The 20,679-nt window shown below is 43.0% G+C and overlaps 1 protein-coding gene across 4 annotated transcripts in view; it reads left to right on the top strand.

The window, feature by feature from the left end:
- Positions 1–20,679, top strand: part of IGF2BP3 (insulin like growth factor 2 mRNA binding protein 3) — a 96,804-nt gene that overhangs the window by 36,253 nt on the left and 39,872 nt on the right. The window lies entirely within an intron of this gene.

A 20,679-nucleotide genomic window follows, 5' to 3' on the forward strand; every position in this document is an offset into this window, starting at 1 on the left:
CCAATTTTAAGCAAGTGAATTATTAGTATAGTAGTATATCAGATACAGGCAAGTGGCAATTTCGTTTAATTCTTTCATAGTATCTCTTCAAATGTAGATTGCAGTAGCTTCTCAAGCATTTAGTTTATTGTACTTTTGGTGGTTTTTCAAGCTTTTAGTTTATTGAATTTTTATTCTGGATAAAATTTAACCTCATTCATGAGACTAAATCTTTATTTGGCATATTTAACGTTTTAAAACATTTTTATTTATTGATTTTGAGAGAGAAGTAACATTGACTTGTTGTTCCACTTATTTATGCATTCATTGGTGGATTCTTGTATGTGTCCTGACTGGGGATGGAACCCACAACCTTGGCCTATTGGGATGATGCTGAGCTACCTGGCCAGGGCTGCCATATCTAACTTTTATATTTCATTTTACCTTCATCCGTAGTTCTTTAAGGCAGCGGTCGCCAACTGGTAGTCTGCGGACCATTGGTGGTCTGTGAGGTCCGAAAGATTGGCGACCGCTACTTTAAGGTATGGTGAAGTTGGTGACATTTCCATTTTCAGTGGGCAAATAAGGGCACACAAGTAACTGAGTAAGAACACATACTGAATGGTAAGAAGTTTGGAACTAGACTTTGGAACTCTTGACTTTTACCTCTTTAAAAATTTTTAAGTGATTGTTTGAAATATTGATCAACAAAATTTACTGAGGGGTTGCCCTGGCTGGCACAGCTCAGTGGTTAGAGCATAGGCATGTGCAGGGATCTAGATTGTAGGTTCAATCCCAGCCCCCGTGTGTGTGGGGGTGTTTGGGAGGCAACCAATCCATGTGTTTCTCTTTCCCTCCCTCCCTCCCTCCCTCCCTCCCTCCCTCCCTCCCTCCCTCCCTCTCTCTGTCTCTCTCCCCCCCTCCTCCCTGCCCCTCCGCCTTCCTTCCACTCTCTCTCTTAAAAAAAAAAAAAAAAAAGTCTATGGAAAAAAATATCCTGGTAAGGATTAACAAAAAAAAAAATTACTGTAGGATAAGGTGGTGTGAGGTTTCCTTTCCTTGAAGATGCGAATGAACGTCATCTGTTATTTCCTTTTTGAGACGAGTGACTTCGTATGACTTTTACCTGTACACCCTGAGTGTGCTGGCTGTTTTGTGCCAAAGCCTTATTTTCGACAGTGGTGATTTTGCACTAATAGGTCCAGACTCCTTAATATTGGAGAGAATAGACTTTGAATCCACTGATTACGCTTAGAATCACTGAAAGTAGAAAGACTGTACATTATGTGCCTCCTGATTTGATGCAATAGGAACTACATAGACACAGGTGAAATCCTCTAAAAAATAGAGGTTTGACTGGATTCACTTTCAATCTGACTTTTTTTTTTAGAAATTATTATTTTTTAAATATATATTTTTTTATTTTTATTTTTTATATTTTTTATTGATTTCCGAGAAGAAGGGAGAGATAGAAACATCAGTGATAAGAGAGAATCATTGATTGGCTGCCTTCTGCATGCCCCACACTGGGGATCGAGCCCACAACCCATGCCCTGACCGGTGACCTCCTGGTTCTTAGGTTTTATGGCTCAACCACTGAGCCACGTCGGCCAGGCTGGAAAGGACTCCTTTAAGGGAGTTTTTCCCCTAATCTTACTGTCTTAGTACTGCTCTCTCATCAAAATAATCCAAATTCCTAATAAGTACTCACAGATGTTGAAGGGGGTGCCTCTCTGAAAGAAATGTGAGCTCCATTAGTTATGCACGTGAAGGGTCAGAGTGAAGGGCCAGTCAGGCCTCATTTTGGGGTCAGGCGATCCAGATCGAAGGGTGTTTCTGGAGAGGCGACTGCGTGTGAAACAGTCCGAGCCTCGGAGCTGGTTGTCCGCATTGGGAGGCTCTGCAAGCTGGCAGGGCCGGATGTGCTCAGGCTGGAGCCGCTACATTTTCTGAGGCAAAGATTTGACTCTGTGGTCTGACCAATGCTTACGAGGAGTACAAACTTCAGACTCACAATCCTGGTGGAAAATTGAGACTGCGTGTTGGCTCTGCCTGGAGGACTGGAGATCCAGTTTCTCTGGAGAGGGGAGCTGGGAAGATGAGTGTCTTGGGAGGAGACTCCTGAGGTTTCTGCAGTGTCGGACCGTTTCGGCCACGTGTGTGGTCTGGTGTGACTGCCTGAGGAACAGAAGCTGCCTTCTGGGTTAAACACAGGGGAGGAGAGGGGCATGAGGGCGTCGGTTCTTCGGAACTGAAGCATCCTCAGATTGCATCCAGGCTTCTGACATTCGTGGGTTGGTCTCTGGTTCTTTTGTTGTTGTTAATCCTCACCCGAGGATATTTTCCCATTGATTTTTAGAGAGAGTGGAAGAGAGGGGGAGAGACTGAGAGAGAAACATCGATGTGAGAGAGACACATCGATTGGTTGCCTCCCACATCCATCCTGACCAGGGCTAGAGATTGAACCTGTAACCCAGGCACATCCCCTTGGCTGGCATAGAACCTGGGACTCTTTAATCCAGGGGCCGGCGCTCTATCCACTGAGCCAACCCAGCTAGGGTGGTCTCTGCTTCTCGATCTGGAAGGCGAGTAACTAGTATACTAAAAATAAAACACCAATGTTACAAGTTGGAAATTGCAGCATAAAATAGTGGTTTTAGTTTTTTTGTTTTTCTCAGAGCAGAGTTACCTTAATTATTTCTTTTAAAGGTCTTTCTTGGTGCTTTTATGTGAGCTTGAAGCAGTTTTTGGAAGTAACTAGATCTTACAGGAAATCTTAAAAGGCTCTTCTTTTGTAGGGACAAAGGATTGCCTTAACAGAACACTTTATTTAGGGGTTGGCCTGTTAGTTTTGAGCCCCACTCCTAGTAACCAGTTTGGAGAAGTTGACTTTCTAGGACAGTGATGGCAAACCTATGACACGCGTGTCAGCACTGACACGCGTAGCCATTTCTGATGACACGCGGCCGCTGAGGTTTATTAAATACAATTCTATATAACAATTATACATTTATGTTATTTAAACTATAAATATCGCAAAATAATGTTTTTTTCCTCAAAGTGACACACTACCCGAGTTATGCCCAGTTTTTTGGCGAAGTTTGACACACCAAGCTCAAAAGGTTGCCCATCACTGGTCTAGGATGTAGGGAATGTCAGAAAGCCCTTGGCTTCCTTCATGATGAAAAGGTTATTCTTTGGTCGCTTGGTGGTGGGGAGGGCCATGTTAATGGTGAGAGGTGGTAGGGAGGAGCCCCAGAACCTCCCTGTCAGTTACATTCAGGTCCGGCATGTTCAGTCTTTGGAAGGAGGGCTAAAGCTTTAGAAAGATGCCCACATTTCAGAACATACTAAAGAGGCATTCTAACAAATAAGGTGGAAACCTCAGAAAATGGCTATTTTCTTGTGAGATGAGGCAAGTACTTATAATGGAAAAATGATATGATCTACATTACACTTAGAAGAAAGCTTAATGAGGGTAAGTTGTAGAGGTCAGAAATTTCCAGAAGATGAACAACAGCTTCTTAAAGCTGGTAACATCTCAGTGAAGCCTATTATTTTCTTTCCATATGTGCTCTGAATATAGTAAGAGAGATCAATGATCGGGACCTCCCTGGCGGCACCGGGAAGTAGAAATAGCAGCATCTTTAAGAGAGGCTTTGGCAGAAGGGAAACCAAACAAGTTTTTATTTAGAAAGAAATAAGGAAGGAAGCAAGAAGGTAGAGATGCCATATGATCTAGTCCGGGGGAAGACCACACAACAGCAGAGTTGGTCCAGAAGAGTCCAGGATTGCCCTCATAGTAACACGGAATGAATGAACGTGTGCTGAGAATGAGAAGCCTGTCTTGGACATTAGGGAGAGGCGCAATGACTTCCAATTCAAGAGATGTAGGCAAGGGCTGTGGAACCTGTTAGGTGAAGACCCTCGTGGATGGCGATGTCTGTAAGGGAAGGAACTGTCACATTTTCATCTTCCCCATGCCGGTTCCTGTTGGGCACTCTGGTCAGATGCTGTTTGGCCCAAGATGAGTATGTGAATTACTGCCGAACAGAAGTTGGGTGAGACCAGAGCAGTTAAGTATAAATGACAATGTAAAGCTAACAATCCGAGGCACTCTAACTCAGCCACACAGAAAAAGACATCTGTAGGGACAGCAGGGTTGACATTAACCAGGAACTGAACAAGAAGTCACCAGAGGCACTGATGTTGAATATATTAGAAATAACCCATTTAAAGGTTGCCTTCTGCAATAGGACATCTTGGAGCTGGAAATAAAAGTAGTAGGTGATAAACAGGGTGTTTTGGGTGGGTGCTTTTCAAACCTTTTTCTTCAAAGGAGGTGGTGTGGTTGAAGCCTGGTATGTGCAGACAGATAAAGGCAGAGCTATTCAAAGGTAGGATAGAATCTGGCCTAGTGGGTCCCTGTTCGGCCCCCAGGAATCCTCTGGGGAGGTGTTTCGGGACTCTGAAAATCACTGTGACATCAATGAATTTGAGCAAACAGTTGTTAGAGGTAGTTGATCTTGACTAAATAATTTTGAAGGAATATAACAGGCAACTTAAGGAGAGAATTGATGCAGATAGATGACTCTGTCTTCACCAGGCACTGACTGAGCACGATGTGCTGGGTGCTGGATTAACCCATTTTATCTTCACAACAGTCCCATGTCCCCACTTTACAGATGAGGCAACTGAGGTACAGAAAGGTGAAATAACTTGTCCAGGGTCACGCAGCTGGAAAGGGGTACAGTTTCTGTTCTTACTCAGGTTACTCAAACCGAAAACTCCTCCCCTCACCCCCGCAAAAGGCAGTTCCTATTTCTTTATTTCTTGTAATTATCATTTATTTGCTTTCAACATGCCCTTGAAAGTTTGACAGTGAACCCAATAGAAACTGGATCTTTCCCAGGTCTGGAGGAACTGTGTGGTTATGAGTGAGGAATGGACTTGGACAGATTATTTGGGAAATTTTTGGTAAACTCTCCCTTTTAGAGAACTCTGGTCAGTAGAGTTCTTGCTGTATCATTGCTCTGGGATGGGTGAGACTTGGCCTCGTTAGAAATGACCTGGTGAAGGTGTGGGGGAAAACCAGCGTTTTCCTCTGGCCTGTATCTGAGTGGTAGATGAGGCAAGTGTTCTGCTTCCGAGCTGCCACCTCCCTGTGTTCACCGCGCCCTGGCACTGAGATGCCTGCACACCCCCTACTGGGGGTCAAGCCCAAAACCCAGGCATGTGCCCTTGATCAGAATCGAACCTGGGACCCTTCAGTCTGTAGGCCAATGCTCAAACCAGCTAGGGCAGTGGTCGGCAAACTCATTAGTCAACAGAGCCAAATATCAACAGTACAGATTGAAATTTCTTTTGAGAGCCAGATTTTTTAAACTTACACTTCTTCTAACGCCACTTCTTCAAAATAGACTTGCCCAGGCCGTGGTATTTTGTGGAAGAGCCACACTCAAGGGGCCAAAGAGCCGCATGTGGCTCGCGAGCTGCAGTTTGCCGACCACTGAGCTAGGGCAATCACGTACTTTATAAAGTGGTCCCCCCAATATTGCAAGTATCCATCTGGCCCCATACACAGTTATTATAATACTAGTAGCCCGTTTGCACGAAGATTCGTGCAATAGACCTTCATTCACCTGGCTGCCTGCACCAGTTTTCTGCTGGCACCGGGGACCCAGGCCTTGGCTGTGGCCACCGCCTTCTGCCTTCTGTCAGGGTCTGGGCTTGGCCCTGGGCAGTGGCCTTGGGCTCGGCTGCACCCAGCGTCCCTGCTACCCGATCTCAGGAGCGAGCTGACCCCCAGGTCGGCTCGCTCCTGCGATCGGCGAAGGCACCCCGCTGGCGCCCAAGGCCGGGAAAGCCTCGGCCAGCTTTCCCGGCCTTGGGCTCCGCCGCACCCCAGCGTCCCTGCGACCGGATCGCAGGAGCGAGCCTAACCCCAGGGCGGCTCGCTCCTGCGATCGGAGCAGGCACCCTGCTGGCGCCCAAGGCCGGGAAAGCTCCTACGCACCCCAGCGTCCCTGCAACGGTTTCCTGGTGGGCGTGGTTGCTGGGCGTGGCTTGGTTGGTGGGCGTGGCTTGGGCGTAGCGAAGGTGTGGTCAATTTGCATATTTGTCTATTATAAGGTAAGATTATTGACTATATTCCCTATGCTGTACATCCCCCAAACTGTTTTGTGACTAATAATCTGTAGTTCTTAATCCTTTCAGCTTTTTCATCTAACACCCTCCTCCTCCCCAATATCTTTGGTGGTGTTTTTTTTTTTTCTACTTCAGCTCTTCAACACCAGCTATGTGTCCTACAGTTCAACTCAGTTCTGACACTATTGGCTTTAGTGTCAGACTCACCAGGTTAAGAGTTCCATCTCACAAAACTGCCCCCCCACCGCCCTATCCCCACCCAGATGCCTGGTTCAGTGGGATGTCTGGTCTACGTACATTGCTACCTGGTTGATTACAGATTTGGAGGGCCCAATAATTCCTCCCTCCCCCTGTTGATAATTCACTAGACTGGTTCACAGCACTGAGGAAAATGCTTTACTTTGCTTACTATTCCCAACTTATTATAAAGGATGCAACTCCGGCACAGCCAAATGGAAGAGATGCATAGGATAAGGCACGGGGAAAGGAGCGCAGAGCTTGCCTGCCCTCTCCAGGCACGCATGTGATTCAGCTCTAGAGATGTGAAGGCAGTGCTTCCTACCTCTGATATTAATGACCCAAATTTTCAGGGTTGACCAGGGGGAGGGAGAAGTCCCAGGCAGGGGCTTAGCACAGTACACTGTTTGGGAATGGCAGGGCACTCTTAATTCTAATTTTAGGATCAGCAACCAGAGAGCAGGGTTGCCTCAGCACTCAGAACATTTCCCCCTTTGTGTTTGTGCATCGCTAAATGGCCTACTTTGTCTTACCCAAAACATAACCTTACTATTTAGAGTTTTCCCCCACGTGGGGACAGAAAGGCTGTAATTTTCTGTGGTTTTTCCTAGATGTATGTGTAGTACACATACACTGACGTAGTGCGCATACACTGGGTTCCTCAGTTATCAATTGGTTCTTGTCAGGGAGACAAAAGCAAGTGTTCAGTGAGCATTGGTTAAACTGAGAATCAATGTGATGCTTTTCAGAACACGGCCAAGCCCAGATAGAGATCTCTGTGTTCATCTTGCAGGATTCCTTCTTGCTCTAGTGTTTTGTGTCTCCCCTCCTCCATGTACGTCAAAAGGATTGAAATTGTTTAATTAGCTTAGTTGGGTAGATGGTAACAAATTGATTTTTCAGACATTTTTCCCCTCCAAGCAAGGCCTATATTTGATTGCCCATTTTCCCATGTTTTTGTGCTTACTATCGCATTCCTAGCTCTCATTTTCCTTTTTACTTTACTACCGTGCCTTTAAGTTTTAGATCAACTTCAACAGCAGACATGTGGGGGACCCTGAGCATGAGATAGACAGTCACTAAATTTTTCCAGCCAACCCTAGAAATAGTGCTGTCCCCACTTCCGGGCAGCCTGACCTAAAGCCCCCTTTCTTAGCCACCACAGTGTAACTGTATGTAGTTCTGTCGTCTCTTATCTAAAAGTAAGAATGGCCTCCAGTATACCCTGCAAGTCTGTTGATAAACATCAAGCTCATCAATGTGCTTTTATGTAGATATACTGTAATTTTTCCCTGTGTTTGACCTATAATGAACACTTTGATATTTAAATAGGCTTGCATTTTTCAACCCTCAGACCTGCACCTCTTTTAAACAAATATTTTCTAATGTTTCAATTATAATCCTGAAGTGAAACTCACAGAAAATATAGCCCACTCACATATATAATTTAAAATTCAGTATAATGTCCTAGTAATACCAGAAAGGAGAAGTGAAAGGAAATATTTCAAAACATAAATACTTGGACATGACCAGAGCTTAAGGCATGATGAAATAATCAAGTGCTTGTACCTTGTGTAGAATAACCCTCAGCGAACCAGTATTGATGCTAATATACAGGTGTGACATATGGGTGACTCAGAGTTGTGTTGTCCTGTGGTGATAAGGAGACCGAAATACAATTGTATTCTTTTTTTAAAAAAACTTTTATTCATGATTTGAGAGAGAGAGAGGAAAAGAGAGGGAGAGAGAGAAACATTGGTTTGTTGTTCCACTTATTTAAGCATTTATTGGTTGCTTCTTGCATGTGCCGTAACTTGGGATCGAACCTGCAACCTTGGTGTAGTAGGGCGACACTAACCAACTGAACTGCCTGGCGAGGGCTACAATTGTATCTTGATTTTACATGATAGTTGCAGTTTTGGGAGATAGAATATGTCTTCCAAATTGAGCAATTAAATTAAAACTGAACAATAAACATTTGGTTAGGTTATAGGCTCAGATAAATGGGCTTTATGTGGATGTGAATGTCAGGGCTTTTGAGAAGTGTGCAGGACATGGCATCTCTTAATCGTGTGGGACTGTCCCGTACACCTCAGGACGTGACTCACCTGGTCTCTGCCTACCAGGTATCAGTGAAGCCCCCCTCTCCCACCCAAACGGCCCGCAGTGTTCTACCACCACTCCCTAAGCGAAGACGTTTCTCCATTGAGAATTGCTTCTCTAAGTCGTCCCTTCCCCAGCGAGGTGGGAAGACCCGATGTTTTAAAACTCCCAATCAATCACTGACTTTGTATGACATACAGAAATTATTAGAAAAATAAAATTGTAAAGTCAGTCAAAAAGTCAAGCCCTGATTTCTGTGATTACATTTAGTGGCTATAAACTCCTGTCGATCTGCCATAAAAAGCTCTAAATGCCACATCTCCACTGCGAACCTGCCTTGTCACCGTGTGGCCTCCTCATCCCGCCCTTCCTCTCTCGAGTCGCCCAGAGTGAAGGTATGTTTCTGAAAAATTCTTTCTCTCGGAGATTTTACTCCTATTCTCCCTAGCCAAATGCTCAGATGTTTTATTCCCTCCTTTGTTGTTCATAAACGTTACTTTTTATAAAACGTATTATTAGTGATGGGAGTGAACCTAACTGCCCTCACTGTTAGGGATGCTTTTGTATTCCATGATAGAAATTTGCAATGTAGTTTAACAGGAGTAACTCAGATTGTTTTTTATTGCTCTTTATCGTTATATACTTAAAATCCACTGCACTTGCTCCATGCAAAGCCACAGGGAAGCAGTGGCTTTTGTAACCTCACTTTCAGAAGACTTCCAGCGATATTTTGCATACGGCGAGACTCTTAGTGATGAAGATAATTCCTGTCATAAGGCAGGAAATGTCCTGGATCATAAGGTGTTTCCAGCAGTTCATGTTGGTGATGCTGATGGCAGAACACCTTCAACAGGGGACCTGCAGTTGCTTCTTCTGTGACCTGTGGGGAGACCTGTGTACTGTATTATTGGGCAGGCCACGCCCAAGACACCGGCCTCATTAGGATGGATTAATGCTAAGCCTGAGTTTATACCCATCATTACCTCCATGTTCTTCTTTCTCAGCAAATCTGATGTCCACCAACCCAGAGCATGCTCTATGCACTTCCAATATTCCAGGATTGTTGAACCCTGCTTGAAATTCCCCAGCTGAACAAATATTTCTGATTTCACAAAATCTTCATCATTCCCCCCGCGCCCCCCCCATAAAAGACATGACCTAATCATGTTAGTTTCTTTCTCGCTTAACTAAACACGGGCAAGTCTTCCATCAGACACAGCTTTGTTTCTGAATGGTGGGATTTTATCCCGACTTACTGTTTAATTAATGTTTGTTTAATAAGAGGACCTTTGCTCATATGCTTCCTTCTACTGCTAGAGACAGAGCTTTGTTGTATATAATAGAGCTTTCGTTCCCTTCTGTGGACTGGGTCCAGGTCGTCTGTTACTGAGTTTATGGGTCACCTCTACTTTAAAGTGTATTTTAGGGTTTTAACTTTACTACTGATTTCGTACTCATTTTTTAAATCCTTCCTTTCCCCTGGCTTTAATTTTCTCTTATAGATATTCCGAAAAGTCCGTGTCAGTTGTCTTTGGCGAGTTGCTTCATCCTTTTGGGAAGCAGTTTTTTTTTTCAGTCGGGTAGGCTTTTCTGTAGCTAAAAGACCTTGTGTGTCAACTAGGTCCCTGGTTCCCTACCTTTAGACCAGGGGTCCTCAAACTTTTTAAACAGGGGGCCAGTTCACTGTCCCTCAGACCGCTGGAGGGCCGGACTATAGTTTAAAAAAAACTATGAACAAATTCCTATGCACACTGCACATATCTTATTTTGAAGTAAAAAAACAAAACGGGCCGTAGTTTGAGGACACCTGCTTAGACCCTCAATAACCAATTAGTTTTAAAAATCAACAACCCATATATCCATCCAAATACCGTGTTTTCCGGCGTATAAGACGACTGGGCGTATAGAAGATTTTCCTGGGTTAAAAAGTCGTCTTATACCATACGGTAATTATGGTGTACAACATGGGCAAGATTCATTGTTCAGCTTACCAAAGTTCACGGAGCCACGTATGGACTGTGTGCCCCTGAAGGACCCAGTCCATTGAGCAAGGCTCAGTGGTGGGAAACCTGTGGTACGTGGGGGCCACGCCTCCTTCCTTCCACAGCAGGAGGGAATCTCAGGGAGAGCTTTTCCCACTGAGCCTGGATTACACCTCAGAATCCTTAAACACGTTCTGGATAGTCACAACCAATTGTTTGCAGCTGGAATGCAAGAACCTTATTTGTCTCCTTGGGCTGGATGATCTATTAAAAGCCTATCCATTTGACTTCCATACATCTCTACTGCTCCCTTGAGAGTGTCTGCAACCTCATTCACATCTACAAATCCTCCCAGTACGTGAAGAGAGCACAGCGAGGGCGTTCATTGTTTATCCGAGATGCACGACTCCAGATCCCTCACTTGTGCCTTGTCTGAGGTACTCCCGGACCCCACATAGCTGTTTCCCTCTGGGGGCCTGGTTTCTGTGTCTCTGAGAGGAGGACACAGAACTGATTGGAATGTTCTGTACGCATCTGAACTGTGCTTACCGCGATGTGGGCCTTTCTTCTCCTTGACAGTTGCAGATGTTTGTTCAGTGAAGGGAAGGTTATACGCCCACATTCTCTGGACATGAGACTGTCATTCATTATAGGTGAACTAGCTGTTAGGTATTAAAAGGCTAACGTGTTTGATTTACGTGTTTAAGGACATGTGTGGTGTCTAAGTTACCTGTGTTACCTGGCACTAACATGAAGGATTGGACAGGTCAGGGTGATTAGTGGTGAGGTGACAGGCACAGAGTTTTTGTGGGCCAAGGGGAGACCACCCTATGGGCAGAAGACATGCTGAGACTGGGTGACAGCAAGTTCTTGGTCGTGGAAGCTGAAGTGGGTGATGAGACTTGCTGAGTGCCCACTGAGGGGCTGAGGAGTTGGGCTATTCTCACTAAGAAACTGACCACTGTCCATCTTAATGTAATGAGTGCTGTCCATTTTAACCTTTTAAAATAGAAATGCTTTTTTTTTTGTCCCTCCTGAATCTTAGAAAACCTTTTCTCAAGTCAAACGTTGGTAGTCATCCCTTTAAAATGTACAATTCGGTGTTTTTTAATATATTCACAGGGTTAGGAACCATTACCTCTATCTAATTCTGGAACAATTTTTTTTTTTTTATTCCAAAAAGTAACCCAATAGCTGTTAACGATCACTGGCCTTCCTATCCTCCAGCCTTTTTCCAGCCCCTAGCAACCGTGAGTCTACTTTCTGTCTCTCTGGATTTACTTCATTGTGGACATTTCATAGGAATGAAAGTACATAACACATGGCCTCTTTTACTTAGCATAATATTTTCAAGGTGCATCCATGTTGTAGAATGTACTTCATTCCTTCGTGTGGCCAGGTGGTATTTCAGTGTATGAATATGTCACATTGTTCATCCATTCATCATTTCCAGGTATTTTATTATAAGGCTCTGTAGAGCCCAGTAGAATCACTAATGCACATCTGAAGGAGTCATTTTTATGGGAAATATTCTTATTAATACTGACTTTGGAACCCACCTTTCTTTTCCTTCTCTAGCTGTTTTTCTTTCTATTAAAAATAAGTAAACTGTAGCCCTGTTTAGGTAGGTAGCTCAGTTGGTTAGAGCGTTGTTCTAATATGCCAAAGTTGTGGGTTCAATCCCTGGTCAGGGCACTTATAAGAATCAACCAATGAATGCATAAATAAGTGCACAACAAATCAATGTCTCTCTCTCTCTCTCTCTCTCTCTCTCCCCCTCACCCCCCCTCTCTCTTTAAAAATATTAAAACTTTAAACGAGGGTAAAATGCCAACATCTGGGATAGTCTACTACCACTTTTGGGGGCCACTTACTTTTGGATATTTTTCACTTCACTTGGATAAGTTACTTCTTAATCAGTGCCTTTACCCAGGATTATGTTAGAATTGTAATTAGGCTTTTGTACTGCTGCCTCTCCCTTTCCTCTAGCAATTTGTGGCTGTTGAGAGATAATCCCGGCCTTTCTGCACAAGGAATGAGTGAGTGAGTGAGTGAGTGAGTGAGTGAAACCGGGGTTTGCGTCTAGGATTCCCTCCCTAGTGTTTGAATTTTTGGTTTAGGGCTGAGGCCTGGAGGAGGCCTGGGCAGTCACTGCTTTCTGGCTCACTGCCGGATTCTCCCAAGACCTGTGGCATGTGGGGGTGGACCACAGGAGGCTCAGGGTTCAAGGTTTGGGGGGCTGTTGTGACGGGAGGGGACTGGAGAAAAGATAGCAGGTTAATAGCTGGTGCTGTGAAATTCCATGTGGCAGTTAAAATGAATGTGCTAGATTTGTATTTACCAACATGGATTGGCCACCAAGATGACAGAGAAAAAGTAAGATGAATAATGTCATATTAAGCAAGTTATGTAAAATCTGCCTCTGTTGATTCATCTGCAAAATGGGGATAATAGCCACATTTTGAGGAGTAAGTAAGAAAGTATATATATATATATATATATGAGCCTAAGCGACCATTATGACCGGCCGGTAGCTATGACGTGCACTGACCACCAGGGGGGCAGACGCTTAACACAGGAGCTGCCCCTGGTGGTCAGTGTGCTCCCACAGCCAACCTCCCGTGGTCGGCCAACCTCCCATAATCCCTCCCCCTAGCCTGCCGGCTAACCACCTGTGGTCCCTCCCCCTAGCCAGCTGGCCAACCTGCGGTCCCTCCCCCCAGCCAGCCAACCATCCGCTGGCCAGCCATCCCCGATTGGGATTGGGCAAGACGGCCCGATTGCCTGCTAGGCCGAGGGAACCCACCTGTGCATGAATTCGTGCACCGGGCCTCTAGTATGTAAATATTTAGGACAGTAATACATTAATTTTACAAAAATTAAAAACTCAAAATATTTGTCCTCTATGGGTACTTGTGTGAATATATATACTAGTATATGCATATACACATACGTTTTTAAAAAACCTTTAAATTTCACATAATTATAAAATTTACCAAGTGGGTTTTAGCATATTGATGAGGTTGTACAACCATCACTACTAATTCCAGGACATTGTTATCAGCCCCAAAAGAATCTTCCTGTTTATTAGCACTCACTCCCAATCCTCCCTTCCCCAGCCCCTGACAACCACTCGCCTATTTTGTCTCTATGGAGTTACCAATCTGATAAATGGAATATGCAATACGTGACCTTTTATGTCTCGCATATTTCACAGAAAATAATGTTTTCAAGGTTCATCCACACTGTAGCGTGTATCAGTACTTCATTTTTGTCTTCTGGCTGAATCTATTCCATTGTATGTGTAGACCATGTTTTGTTTCTCCAGTTGGGTTGCTTCTACTATTTGGTACTTGTGAATCATGCTGCTTTGACATAGGTGCATAACTATTTCTTCGAATCTCTGCTTCAGTTCTTGTGGGTATTTATCCAGAAGTGGAGTTGTCAGGTCATATGGTAATTCTATTTTTGTGGTTTTTTTTTTGTTTTAGTAACTGCCATATTGTTTTCCATAGAGGCTGTGCTAATTTATATTCCTCTCAGAGGTGTATGAGGGTTCTAATTTTTTCATATTCTTGCCAAGACTTATTGTTTTCCTTTAAAGAAATACAGCCACTCCTGTTGGGTATAAAGCGACATCTCATTTGGTTTTGAAATGCATTTCCTTGGGGACTAATGATGTTGAGCATCTTTTCATGTGACACACATACTTCTAAAACCATCTGGAGAGACCCACCAAACTGACCATGGTGTTGTTTTTTTTTTGTTTTTTTTTTTTTAGAGTTTGGGGGAAGTAAATAGTTTAGAAGCAGGTGGTCATAAGTTTATATTATTTGGAGTGGTTTTTTACAAATATTTCTGTTAGTAAAATATAGAACAAGTTAATGCTGGTTAATACCTTCATCTGAATAAGGTACATAAAAATACAGTAATAGCACTTGAAACCTGGGAGTTGATAAAGTTCTTTGCCTACCAGATGATGATTGTGATCTTCAAGCAAAGTCAGGATTGAACTGGTTTTAGTTTGTGTCATCATATTTCAATTTAATTGTGTAAAGAAATGGGGCAACTTAGTTCAGCATGTGGGGAAGAGAGTGGACTCTGACAGCTAGGGCTTAAATCATTTCTCCATCACTTTAGAATCTATGCTGTAATTTACCCATCTGTGAAATGGGATGATACCTCATGGGATTGTGTGGCCTAAATGAGTTAACATAGAAAAACCATATGGGACAGTGCTGCTGCTAGAAAGCACCCTGGGGTGTCTCCCAGAAGTCACCATGGAAAGGCCAGTGTGGTTGGAGAGGAGAGAGGGGCATTGGATGATGAGTGGGTCACACAGGCCTTCAGACACTTGTTAGGGATTTTGAATGCTATTCCAGTTACAAGGGGAAGCTCTTAGAGTTTATAGGGTGTGAGTTGATTAGCTCAGCTTTAAAAAGTACAGCATAGGAAATATAGTTAATATTCTAATAACTAGGTGTGGTGGTGGATGGGTGTGAGATTTATTGGGGTGATCACTTACTAAGTTGTGTAATGTCTGGTCACGGGTGTACACCTGAAACTAAATATAATGATGTATATCAAGTGTAATTGAAAACAAAAAAATGATTTTAAAAAATCAGTCTAGCCCAGCACTGTCCAATGGAAAGATAATGCAGGCTGTTAGGGAATTTAAAATTTTTTAGTAGCCACGTAAAAAAAAGTTAAAAAGAAAACAGGTGAAATTAATTTTAATAATTTGCTAAAGCAAATGTAGCTAAAATGTTATAATTTTAACTTGTAATCAATATTTAAAAATTTTTTTTACTATGTCTTCTAAATACGGCATATATTTTACATTTGAGCACATTTCTAGTGCCCAGTAGCCCCATGTAGCCAGTGGCTGTCACACTTGGACAGTGCAGGTCTGTCTGTTACGAGAACAAGCAATTGGAAGCAAAAATGAATCTGAGGGTTCAGAGTAGGAGGTAGCAATACTAGGTGGACTTTTAATAATGAGCTTCAGGAAAATGAAGGTAAAATTATTCAGGTTGAATACAAAGTTTCTGTCATACATACATGGAAGCCAGGTAACTATTAGGGATGGATTACTTGCAACACACCTGACATGTAGTCAGTCACTATGGTTAATAACCACTAGTCCAGTGGGAGAAGAAAGACCAGTGAAGAGATTATAAAATGACATTGCTTTCATTCTCAGGATTAGGTAAGCTCAGGTGCTGTGGAAATAAGAGCGCTCTCCCTACTCTGAGGGTGTGGCAGGAGCGTAGGTGTGGGGGAAGCATGTTAAAGGTGTTGGAAGAGGCAGGCTGTACCAGCTGAGACCTCCTACAGCTGCTGCAGTTTGGACAAGTTCTATGGGCATTCAGAAGCCACTGAGAGGAGTAACTTCCAGGAGGAGAACAGTCATGGGGTGGTGGGCTGGAGGCAAGGATGCCAGTGAGACCTTTGGTTCAGAGGTGATGGGGCCTGAGCAGTGGGTGTAAAGAACAAGTAATCAGCAGAAGGTTTTTCTGGAGAGCATGAACTCCTCCCTGCCCAAGGGGGTCAGCTGAAAATAGCTAGTTTTGTGGGGGATGCGGTGGGGTGGTGGGGTTACTGTGGCAGAGGAAATCTGATCACGTGGAGTTACAAAGATAGTTTTTCACGTATCTTTATTTTGGTGTTTGTGTTTGAATAAATTAGGCTACTAGATTGAAGAGGGCATGAAGAAACTTGATTATGGCAGTGGTTTCATGAGTACATACGTAATGGCAAAACTGATAGAATTTCACTTTAATAATACTTCAAGGATTAAACAAACCTAGGTGATTAGCTAGTATTATTTTTTTAAGTATTTAAAAAAATATATTTTATTGATTTTTTTACAGAGAGGAAAGGAGAGGGATAGAGAGTTAGAAACATCAATGAGAGAGAAACATCGATCAGCTGCCTCCTACACACTCCCTACTGGGTATGTGCCCCGCAACCAAGGTGCATGCCCTTGACCAGAATCGAACCTGGGACCCGGAGTCCGCAGGCCGACGACGCTCTATCCACTGAGCCAAACCGGTTAGGGCAAGCTAGTATTGTTGATCTTAGTTATTTTTTAAGTTTTCTTGAGCTATAATTCACATACTGCACAATTCCCCCATTTAGAGTGCATAATTCTGTGGTTTTTAGTATGATCACAGATATGTGCAAGCATCACCACAGTCAATTTTAGAGCATTTTCATCACCTCAAAAGAAACCTTTAGCTGCCACCCTTCCGCTCCACCAGCCCGATGCAGCCACTAATTTACCTTCTGTTTCTGCAGAGTTCCCTATTCTGGACATTTCATATGAATGGAACCCTTAAGATGTGGTCTTTTGGCATTGGCATCTTTCACGTAATGTTTTCAGGGTTCATCTATGTTGTAGCATGTATCAGTACTTCATTCCTTTTTATGGCCAAATATTCCTTTGTGTGGCTGTACCACATTGCGTTTGTCCCTTCATCAGTTGGTGGGAAGTTAGATTGTTTCCACTCTAGGCTGTTATGAATGATCCTAAGTCTTGACAACTATGTTAAGGAAAGTGACAGTCTTTGCGTTTAAGCGTGTGCTTCTTTCTTGCTATTTCTACATTTGGAAGAACTTTTATTTTTTTTTTAAAGTGCTGAATATTTGAGATTTTCAAGTTTTAAATATATAAAAAGGGGGATTCCGCCAAGACATTCATTCCCTCTGCGGCTTTAATTTGCTTTGGTAGCGTCTTCCCCTCCCAGTTGGAGTTTAAACTTACATAAGCATAGAGAAATGTTTTCTTGTGGGCTTGAGTAAAATAAGTTCATTTAGGAATGAGGGTTTTGGTTTGTTAAGAGATTGTGGAAATGTTGGAAATGTGCAGTGGAAGTATTTTGGGTTTTGTTTGTTTTTACCATTAAAACAAGGCTGTTTAAAAGAAACATTTGTGGTTGAGATAGATGGGAGAAGAGACAAGACATTCTAGGAACTGAGAGGAGGCAAGAACCTAGGGATGGTGGTGGGCGTTTTATGGGACAGATACAGGAACATTTGTTTTTCTTCCCGTAATGTAGGCTGAGTCCACAGGGCAGACCTGGGGGGAGTAAGCTGTATTTGCGCGGGGAGCTCAGTGAGTTAGTTGAGTGGCAGGATACAGTGTGGTAGTCCTGCTCCACACAGCGCACTCTGATAGATGCCTTCCCAACCCGGTAAAGGGAACCGGGCTACTTAGCATTGCTCAGGCACTTGGGGGTTGGAAACCCTTCTGGGATTTGTGATTCTGATTGGGTTATTGACAATCTTTCCCCCATCTCTCAGTTGTGATGACCCCCAAAACTTACGCAAAAACGACGAGTGAAGACCTCAAAGACCCATTGAAATTCATCTCGGGTGTCTAGGTAAACCCCCCTAGGTTGTCTGGTTAACTTGTCCTCAACTAGGTACCAAGATTGATGATGGACCTATATTTCCTTTAAGAATTATAAAATAGTGTGTGTGTTTTTGTTTTGTGTGTGGGTTTTTCTTAGAGCAAGGTTTATTCAAGTATAATTTACACATAATAAAATTCACCATCTTTAGAGGATAGAATTGTAGTTTCTAATTTTCCCCCCAGAGATTTTACACACAGGATAGTTCTGATAATCGGTAGCATTTATTATTATCTAGGAATAGAATGTTTAACTCTACAAGCAATTTTGTTTTGAACATATTAAACTGTACAGTAGATGCAGAGAAAATTTTGTGTGTATTTCCTCGATTTTTTAAGTTAAAAGTTTTCTTGTATCATTTATCTGTCTGTATGTATGTATATATCTATACTAATAAAAGGGTAATATGCTAATTAGACTGGGTCGACCGGACATCTTCCAGATGTCCAACTTCCTTCTGGACAAAGCCACGGTGGCGGGGGCCGAGGCAGAGGCGGTTAGGGGCAATCAGGCTGGCAGGGGAGCAAGTAGTTAGGTGCGATTAGGCCAGCAGGGAGCAAGCAGTTAGGGGCAATCAGGCCGGTGGGGGAGTAAGCAGTTAGGGGTGAGATCAGGCCAGTGTGGGGGAGCAGGGAGCAAGCAGTTAGGGGTGAGATCAGATCGGCAGGGGAGGGCAGTTGGGGGCAATCAGGCTGGCAAGCAGAGGCAATTGGGGTGATCAGGCAGGCAGGCAGAGGCAGTTAGGAGCAATCAAGGCAGGCAGGCAGGCGAGTGGTTAGGAGCCAGTGGTCCCGGATTGTGTGAGGGTGTAGGCTGGGCTGAGGGACACCTACCCCCCCATGCACGAATTTCATGCCCCATGCCTCTAGTTTACATATAAATAAATATATGTGTATATTTGTGTGTCCATATATAAGAAGAAATATATCTATGATTTCTGTCACTTTGCCAGTGGGCCATTTGCAGAACATTAGTTTCTTTAGCATTATTTTTGCAGGTTTAGTCAATATTGTTTATAAATCATGGGTACTTAGCTTTTGTAGTTTTTTTTTCTTTTTTCTTTTTTCCTATAATAGTAAAAAGGAGATTGCTCTACCTGGTTTGGATCAGTGGATAGAGTGTTGGCCTGTGGACTGAAGGGTCCCGGGTTCCATTCCAGTCAAGGACACATGCCCTAGTTGCATGCTCGATCCTCAGTAGGGAACGTGCAGGAGGCAGCCAATCAATGATTCTCTCTCATCATTGATGTTTCTATCTCTCTCTCCCTCTCCCTTCCTCTCTGAAATCAATTAAAAATATTTTTAAAAAGTTAAGGAGATATAAGCTAAAGAATATGGAGAGTAATGTATTTATTGAAAAAACTGCTTTTAGGAAGAATTAAGAATGATGTTTATGTAAATGAACATATTAAATTGGCACCTACCCGCTACACTCCTCCACCACCTCCACACCCCTGCCCCTCAAGATTACCAACTTGCTGTAAAGCCCTACTGTTTGAGGGGCTTCCATTTAAAAGTTGGGTTTTAACTGGTAGCTGGACCGTTCCTGCTGCTTTAATTACTTAAGATGGAATGAATTTAAATACCTCTTTAGAATTCTATTAATATGCATATAAAACATTTTTGGTATTGAAACATTTTTGTCTTAAAAATACAAGTAGGTTGCTTTTTTTAGATTTTAAGGTGTTACATGTTGCATATTATGCCTCTTTGGGTGGCATTGTAAGAAGTTTTCTATTTTTTTTTTTTTTGCTTTTATAAAAGATGTCTGTGATCAACATGACATGCATGTCAAATTCACCTCTGAAACAGGTGAACACTATTGGAGAGTGCCATTCCTAGTAAGCTGTCTGTACGAGAATTTCCTCCTGAGAAGTACTTAGTTCACTTACGAGCTGTGGGAATGTCTTTTCGTGCCTGTACATTCCAGGTGCCAGGGACAGTGCAGTGAACGGAAATTCCTGCTCATGTGGCCGTTCATCCTCGTGGCTGAGACAGACACATGAAATGATATGTGGTCAGCTAAGTGCTCTGAATTAAAGATTAAGCTTTTTGATTTAATAGCAGCTGTAGTTAGAGACAAAGATTAGTGTGCTTCTATTAATAAGCCCCACTCAAAGGAAATTCACGTCAAAACATCAGTATGAAAAAATGTAACGATTCCCCATTCACTAATAGGTATTAACTTTATTTAAAATGGGGGAAAATAGCCCTGGCTGGTTTTGCTCAGTGGTTAGAGCATCGGCCTGCGGACTGAAGGGTCCCAGGTTCGATTCCGGTCAAGGGCACATGCCTGGGTTGCGGGCTTGATCCCCATTGGGGGACATGCAGGAGGCAGCCATTCAGTGATACTCTCTCATCATGGATGATTCTATCTCTCTTTCCCTCTCCTTTCCTCTCTGAAATCAATAAAGATATATTTTAAAAAATAAAATGGGGGAAAATAAAATAAAAAGCTCATTCCTAGACAGACCTGCCTATAGTTTTCAAATCGGAATCAGTAGACAACAGCCTGAAAGATACCACATAAAATAAATGTTCATTTAGAAGAAGCTTAAAGTTTAGTAGGGAGTTAATTACCCTGACTACTTAGTGCGTTTCTTGATGCTTGACTGTGTTCTGGGGGCCAGAACACGTTCTCCAGGGCCTATCCTTCAAAGTTTGCAATTAAATTAATGAATAATTGGTTCCCTATAAATTAATAGAAACTCATCTTAGTTTATTTTAAAAAAAATCTTTTTTCTAGTTCTTAGAAGCGAAGGACAGTTAGATTTGGTTCGTACTGATGAGAGGTACACCCACAGTTCATGGTCTGAT

Source organism: Eptesicus fuscus, chromosome 14 (assembly GCF_027574615.1).
Source record: "Eptesicus fuscus isolate TK198812 chromosome 14, DD_ASM_mEF_20220401, whole genome shotgun sequence".
NCBI classification, from domain to species: domain Eukaryota; kingdom Metazoa; phylum Chordata; class Mammalia; order Chiroptera; family Vespertilionidae; genus Eptesicus; species Eptesicus fuscus.